General features: G+C 37.4%; 1 protein-coding gene across 1 annotated transcript in view; it reads right to left on the bottom strand.

Moving 5' to 3' along the window:
* Positions 1-14,606, bottom strand: part of LOC140146465 (uncharacterized) — a 64,159-nt gene extending 49,553 nt beyond the window's left edge. Inside the window, exon 1 of the mRNA XM_072168324.1 lies at positions 14,426-14,606. The gene's annotated coding sequence lies outside the window, so the exon portion shown is untranslated. The remainder of the gene's footprint in view (positions 1-14,425) is intronic.
* Positions 14,607-16,410: the final 1,804 nt, after the last annotated feature.

Raw genomic sequence — 16,410 nt, 5'->3', positions numbered from 1 at the left:
AGGTCTATGACCGAAAATTCGTGTTTTACTTTTGCTATGCAAATAAATTAATATTATGTGGTTTGACACCAATTACTATTTCTCTTGGACTTTATTATATGTTATTATGAAGTATGACGCTCTGCCTTAAGTGACCGTTATCATGAAGTATGACGCGTGTGCAATCAAGCAATAATATTAATTAGTTGTTTGTATGGTTTAATGGCTGTTCGTACTGCTTATACTCCATAAGCAATTGAAGACATTATTAGATTATATCCTCTCAAATTAGAACGCTGTATCTCCAAGTAAAGAACAGGGCAGATACTCTGCTTTTACCTTAGATAGTTGTTTTTGAATCAGTCTGTTCTCGATGTGCACTGTGTATTAATAAAGGGCGAGAAACAGAACATTACCAGAAATAATGGTTGAGATATTAGTTGCCTTGAGGTTGAGACCCGTTTATTATATGACGAGCAAAATTAAATTGTTTGCACCAAAATATGTAAATATAACAGAAAAGGGCTAGACGTATGTTCCCGGGGGAGGGGCACTGGTCATTGACAAGGGGTATCATGCATGGCCACGAAGTTTCAAATAGCACCCTAAACAAGTATTTACGAGGTCTGAAAATGCACCCCTAAACAAGTATGACAAGTGCAATTTCATACCCTAAAAGCCTCCTAAATAAGTATTGACATTATTTTTGCCCCCATTAGAAGCAAGTAAATCAGTCATATTTTGACTCTAAAACCCTTCATGATAACTGGGAAAAAACAAATTCAAAAGTTCATAACTTTTAACCTTTATTACATACTACAAGGGACCCTAAACACTGATTTATTGTACAAGGTATACCCTTTTTCTCAAATTTCCTTGTTTTAGATACCCTATTCACAATACGTAAGTACAGTGCCGGATCATGAAAAAAGACCCTTTTTACTTGAATCTTTGGCCACGCATGATACCCCCTGGTCAATGCCCAGTGGCCACCCTGGGCGTATGTTTCATTATCATTGAGGTATAGGACTTTTTATTTTTTCGAAGAAGAGCAGGTAAGGCAACTACTTGATTATATTTCTACATGTTCATACTACATACTCTGAAAATTTTAGAAAATTCGAACGAGTCCGTTTTTTTTAAATCACATTTTTGTTCCTAAAATGGGGATTATAGCGCCCTCAACGGGCACTCTCTACATAGGGCTACATGTAAAGACCAGTTATAGACAAATTGCCCTAAAATAAAACGGACTCGTGCGAATTTCCTCAAATTTTGCATATGATGTAGTCATGTAGATTTAACATCTGGAATGTAATGCAAGTGATGTTGTTGCTGCTCTTCTAAATTCATTTTTAAAATGTCCGCCCCAAAATACCCTGCTGATACTGTTTCGATTTGGAATGCATTTTTGTCGATAGTCCCTTCATATTGTGTGGAGAGCTAACATGTTGAGCCAGACTATAACATACTCCATAAATCAGGGGAGACATTAAAATATTTAGTAAGCTTACAAAGTGTGTTGTCGTGAATTAGGTAAACAATAGGTATGACACTAATACAGCTCAGCTGCTGAGCTGTATTAGTGTATTAAAGGACCCAGCGTGTAGTCTTCGATGGAGTTGCTTCATCTGATAAACAAGTCATCTCCAGTGTCCCTCAGGTGACAGTCATCGGTCCACTTGGATTTTTGATCTTCATCAACGATCTACCGTGCATGGAGAGTTGAGAACCATGTACGGTTGGTCGCAGATGACTGCGTATTATACACGTTTGGTAACAGTAGGGATGACCAATGAACCATCAACTTGATTAGAACACTCCCATAGACATGCAGGGAGCTCAACTGTGCACTGCTTGCACAGACATTTCTAAATTGAGCTCATTCTTTTATTTTTTATAATTTTTCTGTAAAAATTGGAGATGTTAATGCCAATTATATTTTGTAACTATCTTGCAAATTACAGCAACATAACTTATTTCATTTTCCTGTAAGTGCGAGTCAAAATTGGTCCATCGCCACAGTGCGCTTAATTGCCAGTGGCTGAGTTCAGCACTGCTCAAGAATGGCACAAAATATTCATGTCAATAATTTCAGGTGAAAAACGTGGCCTACTGAGCTGTAATTTGGCAGAGTTGCCAGTAATACCCCTATCGTGCCCTCTGTAAAAAGGTTAAAAAATTGAACAAGTAGATCTCGAGTTACAAATTAAATCACCAGCTTCCCTTTGGAATGTCCATACTCCTTTCGAATCATGCTAAGAAGACACCTTTCTGAACATAAATGTGAAGTTTCGTGCCCATTCGATGTATTTTTCACCTGATTTCAACCCTAAACATTTTCTTATATTTATACCATCTGCACTGACTTGCTGCTATACACGCACAGGAGCTGTACTTTTAAAATACGCGCCTAATCAATAATAAGTCTTTCACTCCATTGTTAAAGTACTGTGCTCCCTGTAGCATATGGAGTGACCAGTTCCTAGAGTGTGATGGTTTTGTAGCAGATGACAGTATTCATTCAAGCCTATCAAGGTCAGTTATTAGCCACTTGCTGAATGGCTGGGCATTATCAGCTATCAAAGAGATACCTTATGCTGCTGCCAATCACAATAGAGGTTAAACATTTTGTTAAAACCCCAGAAGTGATATCAGGACAAAGCTGTGCATGTTGGTACTTGATTGTTTGGATTCCTATGTTGAAAATCCCTTGTAGTACATTAGTATTTTTCTTATGTGTAGTGTATATTGTTGTGGAAAAAAAGTTCACCTGGACTTTTGATTTTGTGCCACTTCGGCCATTATGGATGATTTTTGGCAAATGTTTTCTAAAAGCATGATTTCAGTGCCTCGGTTTGAAGAAATACTTAATGCTATTGACTAGTAAAGTGCCATTTCATAAGAAACCCTTTGATACTTTCACAATATGCTTGTTTCATGTTTGCATATATATTAAAATAAAGAAATATAAAAGGTAAATATATGCTTATACCAACTTTGCTCACATTGCTATTTTTAGACTTTGTCAATTTATTTCGTTCCAATGACCGGTCAGAATGGGAAACTTTGAAAAGTCATAATTCGAAAAGTTTTTGACCGATTTTGACCATTTAACCACCAAAATACTTCTGTTGATGAGTTCTTTCCAGAAAACAATCTTTTGTAGCAATAGCGGCAACATGAAATTATGATGGTCATCCCTATAACAGCGAATATGAACTCCTCGCTTCCTCGCTCTTCAAGAAGACTTGAACATGTTGAACTGACTTGAAGACTGGCAAGACCAATGGAAGATGAAGTTCAACCCAGGGAAATGTAAAGTCATGCAAATCACTTCCAAAAGAAATCCCCAGAAGCCAAAGTGTGTGGAGAGGAACTTGAAGAAGTAAATGACCATCCATACCTAGGAGTTCAACTAGACAGTAATATGAAATGGACTTCACACATAAATCAAATCACAGCCAAGGCAAACAGAACGCTTGGTTTTGTCAAGAGAAACCTCTGGATCATCACCCAGGAAATCAAAGCCACAGCCTACACAACGCTCATAAGACCGACTTTGGAATATGCATCATGCGCATGGGACCCCACACCCAAGCAGACATCAAGAAGGACGAAAGCATACAGAGAAGAGCAGCTAGATTCACCATGAACAACTACAAGAGAGATATCAGCGTAACCAGTTGCTGAACACTTTGGAGTGGGACTCGCTGCAAGAAAGGTGCAGAAAAGCACGCCTAGCCATAAAACATGATGTTCAAGATCCAGAATGGACTTGTGGGCATCGACCGAGACACGTACCTCACAGACTGCAACGACATCAGTACAAGGACATACTCAAGAACCAAACTACGAAGGGGCAACGCAACCAAGAATGTTTTCACTCCTACTTCCCACGCACGACTACTGACTGGAACACCCTGACGGAAGACATCACATCAGCACCAACTCTGCACAGTTTCAGGAGACGGCTCGCAAAGTAATTTTTTTCGCACACTCTCGCATTATTCGCGCGCACATTCGACGTGACCTAAAGAAATTCCACCAAAGTTGGCGATAGTACGACTTTTACTAGTTGAAGCTGCCGACTCACTTAACCATATCCAGATCCAGTTGCTATGAGTTTTGGAAAATAGCTGTGTCGAAATTAACTCAACGGTATTCCTAAATAATTTAGATATCTAGATCAGCATTATATTAAAAAACGAGGCTCTACTCTTAAAATGATTAATAACATTTTGATTCATATACCTTAAGAAGCATTTGACCTTGAACTACAAGGCAATAGTACTATTGAAATTATTTCCTAATATGATTCATATATACAATATTATTACTCTAAATAACACAATAATTAAGACAGTTTTGAAAACTGATCGTGTTTATAGCGTCATCTCCTATATAATTGACTCCTAATTGACTTCCTTGATCTACCTACTAAGTGCAATGGCGTAATGGTTATTTGTGTTTAATTGTCGTCAGCCTTCATTGTGTTACTGGGATGTCATTGCATTCGACAATTTCGGCGCCCGGGAATTTTGAATATCGCGTGTTGAGAGACGGATGTTTTTATTCGTTTTTATGGTCACTATGAGTTTGTTAAATAAAATCACGTGATTCGTGATTGATAATTATTTTTCTTACATAAGGAATAATGTTGTGATTGCCGGAGATTTCCTTTAAGAAACGGCACATATACTCAATGTGGCTGAAGTAGGCTGATTTTTGATGATCTTGCAGACTTGAGGAAGTGTGCGCGCCCCCATCGCCTGCCCGCTGGGTTTGTAACCTAACAGCTGTGGTTAAGGCGATTAAAATTTATTCGACTTAGGGACGCACCATTAGATTCTCAGAGGGGTGGCATGGGATTTTGGGTAAGGCAGAATTTTTTTAAATGGTGCGCCCCTTAAAAATCGCATACCGTATGCCATACGACCCATGGGTACCGTTATGTGAGAATGCATGGGCGCTGACATTACAGCGTCTAGACAAGATATGGAAAAGAGACCTTCGGCATAGTGTGTGGTCTTGCACATTTAATGGAAAGGTAACAAGATTATTTCAGAATCTAGTTCTTGATAATATGATATTATTATAACTGTTATGATATTCACCCGAGTGAATATATACTGCTCCAAGAAAGTATCCTTACACTTGGAAAAATAATTACAATTTCAAAACTGAACCATATTGGGTTAAATTTATTTTTTTAATAGATGCACTATCTAATCCGGCACATTTTGACACCCCATTGAATCCAATGTGACTTCAAGAAGCAAAGTTACAAGCATTTGATTAGACGAAGTCCCGTTTTATCCACGGACTAGACATTTGGTTTGAGAGTGGTAAATGGCTAATTTGTGTGTGCATTTAATTTAAAACAAAAGGAACAAAAGAAAACTGAAACAAAAGAGCTGATAAATAAAATGTAAGTTATGAAAAGTACAGAGAAGTAAAAACTGAAATAAATACAGCTTTAAATAAAGATTCATTGAAGAAACTGTGTAGTCTCTGTGTTGCGCTTGTTGGAATCTTTTTGCGCCTTGTATAGGGCAATTTGTCATTTTTAAAACTGGACCTTCGTCTATTCAATTACTTGTAACTTTACTTCTTGAGGTCACATTGGATTCAATGTGGTGTCATAATGTACAGGATTATATGTGACGTGTCATGTCAAAAGGAGACACTTTTGGGCAGGTGATCAATTTTGAGGTTTTTACATATCTTAAATATAGAGATATTTTGCCCCACAACGCCGTTTTCCCCAATGAAATCGGACATTCCTAAGCAAAGATATTGAGTTTGCCGGGTGAGTTTGTAAGTTATGGTATTATAAAAATGGAAATTGAGATATCGGCCTTTAAAAATATTATTGACAATGTTGAGAGTAGGAGTTACCTTAAAAAATGTCTCAAACAATACAAGATGCCAGTTACATTCCGGTCTGAAACTATCAGACAATATTTTTAACATTAAAAACATCATAAATTCGCAACAAACCCAAATTGTGAAAAAATCACTCCCTTGCAGAGTTTTGGCTATTTCTCCATTTACGATCCTGCCCAAAAGTGTCTCCTTTTGACATGACACGTCACATATAGTGCATCTATTACAAAAACAAATTTACCCCAATATGGTTCAGTTTTGAAATTGTTATTATTTTTCCAAGTGTAAGGATACTTTCTTGGCGCAGTGTAGTTACTTGGTGCTTTTGCTATGCTGGTACCAATGGGTCACGTGTGATTATGTTTAGCTTTTGAGATATGGTCCATTTAACTTTTCAAAAAACAAAAGAAAACAAAGAATTTTGAAACAGATTTGTAAACTGACTTTTAATTAATACCTTGCAAACAAACTATAGGGACATGTAAGTGATGATACGTATCTCTGGGCACGCAGGTGAAAGAAAACATAATAACAAGCAAGACTTCGGATTTATTCATTTCAGTCTGATGAGTGATTAGCGTAATAATGGTGATGGAAGCACGTCGATAAATGTAGAATTAAACCGTAATAGATAGTATTTGCTTAGTACAGGTGTGCAGCAGTCAATGGAAGTAATCTAATTGTGAAAGCTTCATATCAAATGGTTCAAATGGGACAAATTCAAGCAGCACTTTCTGGTGCGTTTTATTTCATTTATTTTATTCATTTATTAACAACAAAATTGGAACAAAACTACAAGATTGAGGTCTGGAAGCAAGAAAAAGCAGTGACCAAGCAAAAACAAATAGATTATTTTTGGTCTTTCTTTTTTATAATTTTACTGGCTTGAGTTTTATTTTGAGCTCAATCAAAAATGATTCAAAGAACTCTTGATTGCTTGACTTGGTTACTATAAATTACAAGTGGCGACAGGGTGCCGTGCGCAGTGGTAAAATCTTGGACGGAATTCGAAAAGTTGTGGGTTCGAGCCCAAGCGGTGTCCATGTGTTTTGCATTTAGACATGACACTAACGTCTATTTTCTTTCTCCACCATACCTATTGTTCTTGAGGAGTTGCGTCCCAGTTACATACACTTTAAGTACATATCAGTAGATTTATAAATTTTACTTCGAGGACTGTTAAATATGAAAAATAAAAAATATATAAATTTTGAATAATTTGCCATAAAATGTGTTTTATATCACCAATTTAAAAAAAATCACAATTACTTGATATCAGAAGGACATTCCATGTATTCAGAATGCAATTCGATATGTCTGATGTGTGTTATATCAACCTTTATTCAGGAATGCAAAATACAAAATATAAGCAATGCAAGAATACAAGGAGGAACAAAAACCCAGGACAAAATCTGAACAAGATGCCCAAATTAATGCAGGGTGACATATTATACATTAGCAAAAATACACAAGAATATACAAACAAGCAGAACACACCAGGAATACCGAGCAGGACTGAAAGAACCCAACAAAATGGCAGGGCGGCGGGTACGATCACAAACTGATGTGGGCTGATCTTCGGAGCCCCAGGCCGGCTCCTGCCTAGCATTCCAGATCGTGTAACTAGACAGGAGAGCCATTTTGCTGAGTTCTTTCATGAGTTTCTTGGACGGTTCTCATATATCCCACAAAAATACTGTGCAAACGTTACTATCCGATCCCCGGGTCCGATCCCTTAAACCCAATACTACGAAGGCCCACCATAAAAGCAAACGCTCGTGTTTACGCCCAAACGACTCAAGCTAATCGTAGATCCAACCTTCGCGCCAGTGACAATTGGTGCCCAAGCACCTTACCCGGGTGGGACCGACCATCAAAAATATCATAGAGTGAGCGTTGGGAAGGCCCACAATAGGTTTACAGTAATATCCATGATTTCCATTTCACTCTTGTGATTCCAATCTACTTTTCATATGCAGGAGAAATCAATTGAAATCGCATTGTAGGAGAATTCTTTAGCCTAAAATCAATTTTGCCTATGTGCATAACCAAAATTTACCAAAAAAATAACGCGTGAACCGGACCTGTTGATGGTATAATTTACATGGTTCTATGTGTATATTAGGAGTTTGTGAATGCATACAATGTATGTGTTTGTATTAACTTAATTAAGATATCAATGCACTCTAAGTGTGTCATAATGTTTTATTGTCTTTCTCCTACAGATTCTAAAGCTGCTCGATTTTATCTCCACCCCAAGATCCACAAGCCTGGGAATCCTGGTCGACCCATTGTATCCGGTAATGGTTCCTCCACTGAGAACATATCTCTCTATGTTGATCACTTCATTAAACCCCTTGTTCCTCAGACTCCGTCATACGTACACGACACCCCGGACTTTCTCAGGAAGCTTGAAGCCATCAAGGACCAGATCCCCAGCACTGCCATCATTGGCATTTGTGATGTGTCATCCCTGTATACTAACATCCCTTTCATTTAAGGAATTTCAGCAACCTGCGAAGCGCTGTCTATAAGTGGCCACACCAGCCCCCCCCCCCCCCTTCATGATCTGAAGACTCTCATGAATCATGTACTAACCAAGAACAATTTTACCTTTATGGGAGATCACTATTTACAGGTATTAGGGAAGTGGCCACACCAGCCCCCCCTTGATGATCTGAAGACTCTCATGAATGACATGTACTAACCAAGAACAATTTTACCTTTATGGGAGATCACTATTTACAGGTATTAGGGACATCCATGTCTAGGCTTGAAGAGCAGATGTTGGATGCTGCCCCATGTCGACCATGGATTTGGTGGAGGTACATTGATGATGTGTTTTTCATCTGGACCAGAAAGAAGACAGCCTTCACACGTTCCTTGACCATGTCAATTCTTTCCACAGAACCATTAAATTCACATCTAAACTTTCTCACCACCAGATCAACTTATTGGATGTCACCATCAGAAAGGAGAATGACTCTCCTTGTCACAGATCTCTACACCAAGCCCACATACAGTCACCAGTATCTACACTCTTCAAGTTGCCATCCCCAACATTGTAAAAGTGATATAGCATACAGTCAAGCTCTCCGCCTCCGCCGCATTTGTACTAATGATTCTGACTTTTGACAGCATGCTAGGGACCTCAAGAGGAACCTTACATCTAGGGGACACAGCGCACACAAAGTGCAGCAAGCCATCAACAAGGTCAAATCTCTCCCCAGGTCAGATGTACTACAGCAGAAGCCCAGAAGCCAGGACACCAATACCAGAGTCCCTCTTGTGGTCACTTTTCATCCTAACCTCCCTCCTCTCCGCAGCATCACTAATGACAACCACCATATACTTCAAACCTCAGATCGGCTACAACGAGCGGTTCCCGATAGCTCCATCCTGACCTACAGACGTCCTCGCAATCTTAGAGATCTTCTTGTGAGAGCTGAAGTCCCTCCTCTTTCTGATACTATTCCTTCCATACAACAGGGTACTTTCACATGTGATTCCAACAGGTGTGTTGCTTGCAAGGACCATATACAAGAAGGGGACTCTGTCACCAGTAATTCCAACAATTCCTCCCACAGGATCAGGGGCAACATCACCTGCACCACATCTAATGTACTATATGTAGTGTATCTCATTTCTTGCCGAGTTTGTGGTATACAGTATGTGGGAGAAACTAAGACTGCACTTAAGAGGCGGTTTTATGGACACAGGTCCGCTGTCAACACCAAGAAGCTTGACACCCCTGTTGGTAATCACTTTAACCTCCCCAACCACTCTATCTCCGACATGATCCTACAGGGCATTGAGTCTTAGGTAACCGCCCCGACACCGTCCGTGCCAGTAGGGAGAAATTCTGGATGAAGCGTCTACGTACCATCCAGCCACAAGGTCTCAACATCCAAGAGGGTAACGACTAACTCACTTTTCATTATCATTATATTTTGCCCCCCTATATATTTTTTTTTCCTAATAATTTTTTTAAATATTTTCCCTCCATCCACTTTATTATTTTAGTTTTTATTTCCTATGTACTTCAATCATTATGTAATATGTTCACATGATGCAGTCATGGTCCATGGCAAAGGCGATTCGACCTTTGTGGCATTAAACCCAGTTAACAGGAAATTAATCCAGTAAATCGATTCAGTAAAGCAAATAAGTTCATGCATTCGATCACTAACGGCAACAAGCTTCGGTCGATTACCCCAGCTGCAGCGTGTGTAAACTCTAATTTGCATAGAGGCTGTACGTGAAATTATTGATTGGCTCCAAACAAAGGATTTGAACCGGTGCATGTAATCATGGCGCAGTGCAGTCCATTCAATCAAATGTTGTCATCAACCTATTTGATCGCAGTGCATTGTTATGTGTGTGAGACGAACTGTCGCGGTTGATTGCAATCAAACAAACGATGTCTTATGTATTACTTTGTTCCGTGATGAAAATCGTGATGTTTTATTCAATCACTCTTTAAAACAAACGATTTCTCATGTATTACTTTGTTTCGTGATGACAATTTTGATGTTTTATTTCATCACTCACGAAAAATTGATTTCTTATGTATTACTTTGTTTCGGGATGAAAATCGTCATGTTTTATTTCATCATCACGCTCTAAAACAAACGATTTCTTATGCATTATATTTGTTTTGTGATGAAAATCGTGATGTTTTATTTCATCACGCTCTAAACAATAATTATAGTTACATGCATTTCAAGAAAAAATCTTATTAAAACGGTAGGCCCTATGTTGTTTAGAAAAAATGTAGAAAGTGATGATGATGATGATGTCGATGATGATGATGATGATGATGATGATGATGATGATGATGATGTCTCCAAAAGTGTCCCGGTTTGTTTTTCTTGCCCTAAATCGTGCGTATCTATTAATAAGGCACTTCAATAATCAATAATCAGTCCCGTGACGGCCTCCACTATAACTAGCTACTAACTTGGGTTTATGGGCGCTGATATTTCATGTTCACTGTCACTTATTTATCAGAAAAGTGCGACCATTTGTCAATCACCTACAGTACCCAATTTCGGCATACTATATAAGAAACTCATCATGATGATTGCCAGAGAATAGTTAAAATGTAGCTTGTACCGTTTTTTGTGGCATCCTTCAGAAGTGAGCGGTCCGATACCAATATTTTCGGTCAAATCTCCATTCAATTAACACGGGGAGTTGGCTAGCTATGCCTTGCCCTCACTCATATTTTACAAAAGTGCGACTATTTCTGAACATCTAACCTAGCTGTAATTTTAGGTCATGTTAGAGAAATATATTTGCTAGAAGTTTGGAGAATAGCTAACATATTGGCTGGTTATTTTTCACACAGTGATGTTAACTAGACAAGTGCCCATTCTTCCAACGTAGATCATTTGTAGGGGTCACGCGTCAATGGTGAGAGCACTGTGTATTGTGTATAGGAAAACGGACAGTAACTGCAGTATGATGTAGTTGTATTTTTACCATTCCTTTTCATTTTTCTATTCAGCCCATTGCCTTCATTCATTTCCTTATCCCTCTCATTTTCATTCATGACATCCCACTTCCTGCCCCTTAAACACTTATGTCTTGTATTGTCTTGCTAATTTCCTTCCCTTTATGTCCAGGTCCCTATATTTGTGCATGTTTGTGTGTTGTCTTGTCACTTTGCCTTTGATAAAGATCCTGCTAGGATCGAAAGCTCAGGCCCCTAAAACTACGAAATAATGTTTTATTAGTATAATAAGACAGTAGAATAAGTAGAATAAGACATCATTAAGGCTTAATAATTATGTATTATTCTTCTTATAAATATTATTCTGGCCTTTCATTAAATAAAGCTTGCACATAGAAATCATAGTGCAACTATTCTTACAGAATTCTTATTGCTTTTATTTATCGTTGTCTGGTGGTTGTATGAGTTTTTAAAACGTTGTCAGCAATGTTCTGGTGACGTTGTAATAACATGTCCCCGGGTGGGGGGGGGCACTCAACTTGAATTTTGGTAGGGGTGTGCGGCCGCGGAGCGCCAAACTTTGGGAACTAAGAACTGATTATCGGGCAAAATAGGGGCTTGAAGAACTGAAATTAGGGCCAAATTATAGGCTGTTGAGCTAAAAAAATTAATTTAATTATTTCCAAATTTGAGCTTAAAAAGCTACAATTGTCAGAGTTTGAGGCTCAAAGAACTGGAGCAGATCCAAATGTGGGGCTTAAGGAACTGCCGGAGAGCCTGAAAATGGGACCCTTGACCGCCGCACATACCCGTACCACCTTAACATGTGAGTGCCCCCCCCCCCCGGAACATGTCACGTCAATAGCAGAATTTGCATGGTTGTATTTCATGTATATTTTGATTGCATTGTGTTATGTTTTAATTTTGCATTAAATTAATATAGATATCAATGCATGCTATGTGTGTCGTAATGTTTGGATAAGAAAAATATATAAGACACCATCAAGGCTTTTATTGCTTCACACTCTGACCATGATCATAAAGCTTGCATAATCACTGTAGTCATTGGTTTTATTTTGGTTGTCTGATGGTTATATATGACGTTATAGTGACATCAATAACGTCATACTTACATTATATTGTAACGTTCCTGATTTCGGCCATATTCTGGTTACGTTGTAATAACGTTACAACATTACAATTACGTTATAAAAACTTTCATATGCAACACAAATAGGACGTTAAACCGACGAGCTCATTTAGCCCTCGGAGTAGTGACATAACCCCCGGGGGGTCACTCCCATTGTGGCCTGTACACCATCCGCGATAATGAAAACGCGTAAAAAGGGTAGTTTTTCGTGGGTAAGCACGATACGCGCGTAACGCGTTTAGGGTGTCAAAAACATGAAATATTGAAAAAAAGGGTAGCAAAATTGCAATTGCTAATACGCGGAAATGAAATTTAGGGAATGAAATTTGATGCAAGGAATAAAATCCCTGTTAAGGGTATTGTTTTAGCCAAGGGTTAAATCCTTGTTTAGGGTGCTTTTCAAAAGCTGATTATCGCGGATGGTGTACAGGCCACAATGGGAGTGACCCCCCCCGGGACATATCCGTATAGATGCGTTCCAACATAAATATATTTAAACTTGAATACGAAATTAACCCGACGTACACTTAAGCTGGTATTATAAAATATATAGCTTGAGACAAATCCAACCCCTGACCCACTAAATTTGTCCATTAGCAGAGTAGCTCTAAATCAATACTATCTTTAATCCGTTCGGCGTATGTATGTATAGCCGGTGTGTCAGCCTTGCCTATGGCGAGAGCCTTCGCTCTATGAACGCGGGAGATAATTTAGAAGCACAAATGTTACTAGATTTCAATTTTATATATTTGTGGGGCCCGTGTTTGAAATGTCATTTAAAACAAAATATATAATTATATATATTATATATAGGCTAAACTTCTATAACATCGATTAATCAAAACAAATTGCTGTCATTGGCATTTTTCACGTTTTAGAGAGAGAGAGAGAGAGATAGACAAAATATTTTTCTAGCAAATAATAAACGATATAAAAACAGATGTTACAAATTAAAACTAAATTAATATGTTAAATTGGTATCGCGCTTTTAAATGATTCATTTTATCGAATTTGTTTTCATCTACAAATGTTATATCTTTTATTTCAAACGATTAAATGCTTACATTACTGAAACATGTAGTTTGACCCCAGTCTGGTTATTAGTACTCTTAAAAGGTATCGCATGCACAAAATTGCTTTAATCAATTTCACGAAAATACACTTTGCACACAGTGCGTTTAGTTTATATTTCTCCTTATAAGTGTCCCATATTTGCTTAAAATAGTCACAGTTTTACGCTAAAATACCTTTTGAATTTATATGATATAGACGTATCCTCAAGATTATTTCACATATAAATTGCAAAAGTGGTTATCGGATCGATTTTATTTTCAGTAACAGCATCAGTCTATCCCTACGAGCTCCTACGCACAGGAAACTACAGGCACAGTACATCATTTGTACTGATCATATCCGATGGTAAGAAGCCAGCCATATACATACATTTGATTAAGCAGAGTCATAAATAATGCTAACCTCTACCAGCGCAGACGATCTCCGGGCAGACGATATATTGCCGCCAAAATTTACTAAAAAATATTTTTAAAAAACGTAAAATTTTAAAATTGTATGCACATATTCGTAATCTATATGACAACTTATTCACAAAAGTACCAACATGCTCAGTATTGCCTCACTGGTTCCTCGGTTTCAGATTCACAATATTATTGTAAAGAGCCATGCAATTCGGTGTGTTTTGTACAACGATATTGCTACCTGTATGTGTGTTATTCATTCGCGGTGATGCGAGTCCCGGTAAAACGACATGCATCATCAGCAATATACTGCTGCCAGTTAAACCAATCCACAATGCGCGTGTGTGTACTTAGCTACCTGCTAGCTGCGAAGAGAAAATAACTTGAATACATGTCATACACGCCATATATTGTTTTAAAATATCATCTATATTTTGAATAAATTGTGTTGTAAATACTTAAGTAGTAAGTACATACCTCCCTGAGTAGAAAGGGTCAAGTTGAGTGTATTGCAGAGAGTATTATCCACGTATGGGTTTCCATTCGAGTTTTAACACTTGCACATACTGTACTATTATCCATAGATGCTTACACTTGGAGAGAGGTATAGAGCTAGGATGTTAGCGTAAGATAGTATAGTAATTTTATTGTGGCATATAGTAACCGCACGTAACAGCGATACACATTAGCCCGTCAGGTTTGTAATGCGCAGCCGCATGCTATAAATTCTTGAGAGTTAAATTCAAGCGAACTTATGCTCGAGTGCAATCACACAAAATTAAATTAAACAAAAATAATAATCAGAATTTCACATTTTTACCAAAGTTAAATTCTGCATGAAAATGGCATTAAATTTAGTACAAACATACCCGGTATTGGTTCAGTGGTGCTAGTAATTGTAAAATTTAAATTGAGGTAACATTTCCAATGTTAGCGGTCGCGGTCGCAAGCAAGCATTGAACGGGTTCAATGTAATTTAAGGCGGATTGTTTAAACCAGTAGTAATTTATACACGCATCCCCACAATGCAACGCCATTGAATCTCCTTACGGCGCCCTTACTTTATTTGTCACTATTTTGCTTCATATTAAGTACAGTGTTAAGGGTTGACGAGGTATTGTTGGTCGAAGCAACCGAAAAATCGATTTTCATTATCTAAATCAATATATTATTGAAAAATAACACTTTGATCTTTTGCAAAAGTTCATTCTACAAATCATATACTTTGAAAACTTGCTTAATTTATTGCTGCTAATGAGTTAAGTACGTTTTACAAAAGTGTTGTTGTTTCAGCCCTTTTACAACATAACTCAAGAACCACAGGACCTACAAAAGTATATCTGTGATATTTAGATTCTTCTACAAGCTCGCTATGAATTGAGCAATGCAATTTTTGCCAAAGCTCACTACTATTCGCTAGATGCTGTGAACTACCAAATCGCAACAGTTTAAAGTTGTTGCTAACCTTAAAAATAAATATGGTACAACTTACTTACTGAATCCGTATGCAATAACAACACTGAAAATGCTGAAATAATATACCGGAGATATAAAGTGTTATACATATGAATATGATTCTCCGTGCAGAGTAATCTGAGAAAAGATGCATTTTCTAGTGTCCAATATGAAAATAATTGTTTTATTTATATCATAATCTCCTGTTTTCACAATCCATTTGTACGTAAAATATTGTAGCCTATGTAACATATCTACATTATTTAATCTATTGACATTCTATTTCCAGTAATGTTTATAAGTTCTAACGAATGTTTCATGACGAAAAATCGATAATATGTTACATATAATATCTAGCATAAATATATTATCGATTTTACGTCATCAAACATTCGTTAGAACTTAAACATTACTGGAAATAGAATGGCAATAGATTAAATAACGTAGATATGTTACATACAATATTTTACGTACAATAAAAAGTCTGAATACTGCTTTAGTGGAATTTGCCAGCAGGAACTTGTCAAGTACCTTGTTTATGTTGTTTTTATTCTCAAAACTGTATTATAATATGTAATGATTTTAGTATGTAATTTATGAGTGTGTACTTATGTGCTTTTTATATAGTTTATTATTTTAGCAATGTTCTTCTGTATTTTTTTTCTTATGTAAGCGCCTTGGGGTTGTGTTTTCAATGTAAGACGCGTTTTATAAATCCCACTTATTTTCACGCACTTTATTTATTATGGTTGAGAAGATAAGCATTCAGCCAATTATCCGTAGATATTTGTTATTAGAATGATAATTTCTAGGCGTGTTTTACACATCGTAGGTGTGTCCATATCAAGATGCATTTTGGGATATGTAATATATGCACAATACCTTAATCCAGTTAACCATGTCATTTGTTATTAAAGTCACCTACAGGTATGTTCATAGCTTTCAGCTTGGTAACAGTATCCCACATTGTCCAGTATGAGCCAAATTACTCTCGATTCCACTGCCAT

The sequence above is a fragment of the Amphiura filiformis genome, chromosome 2 (assembly GCF_039555335.1).
Source record: "Amphiura filiformis chromosome 2, Afil_fr2py, whole genome shotgun sequence".
NCBI lineage: Eukaryota > Metazoa > Echinodermata > Ophiuroidea > Amphilepidida > Amphiuridae > Amphiura > Amphiura filiformis.
Note: the sequence above shows the minus strand (reverse complement) of the source record. Positions and strands in the feature narration are given on the sequence as shown.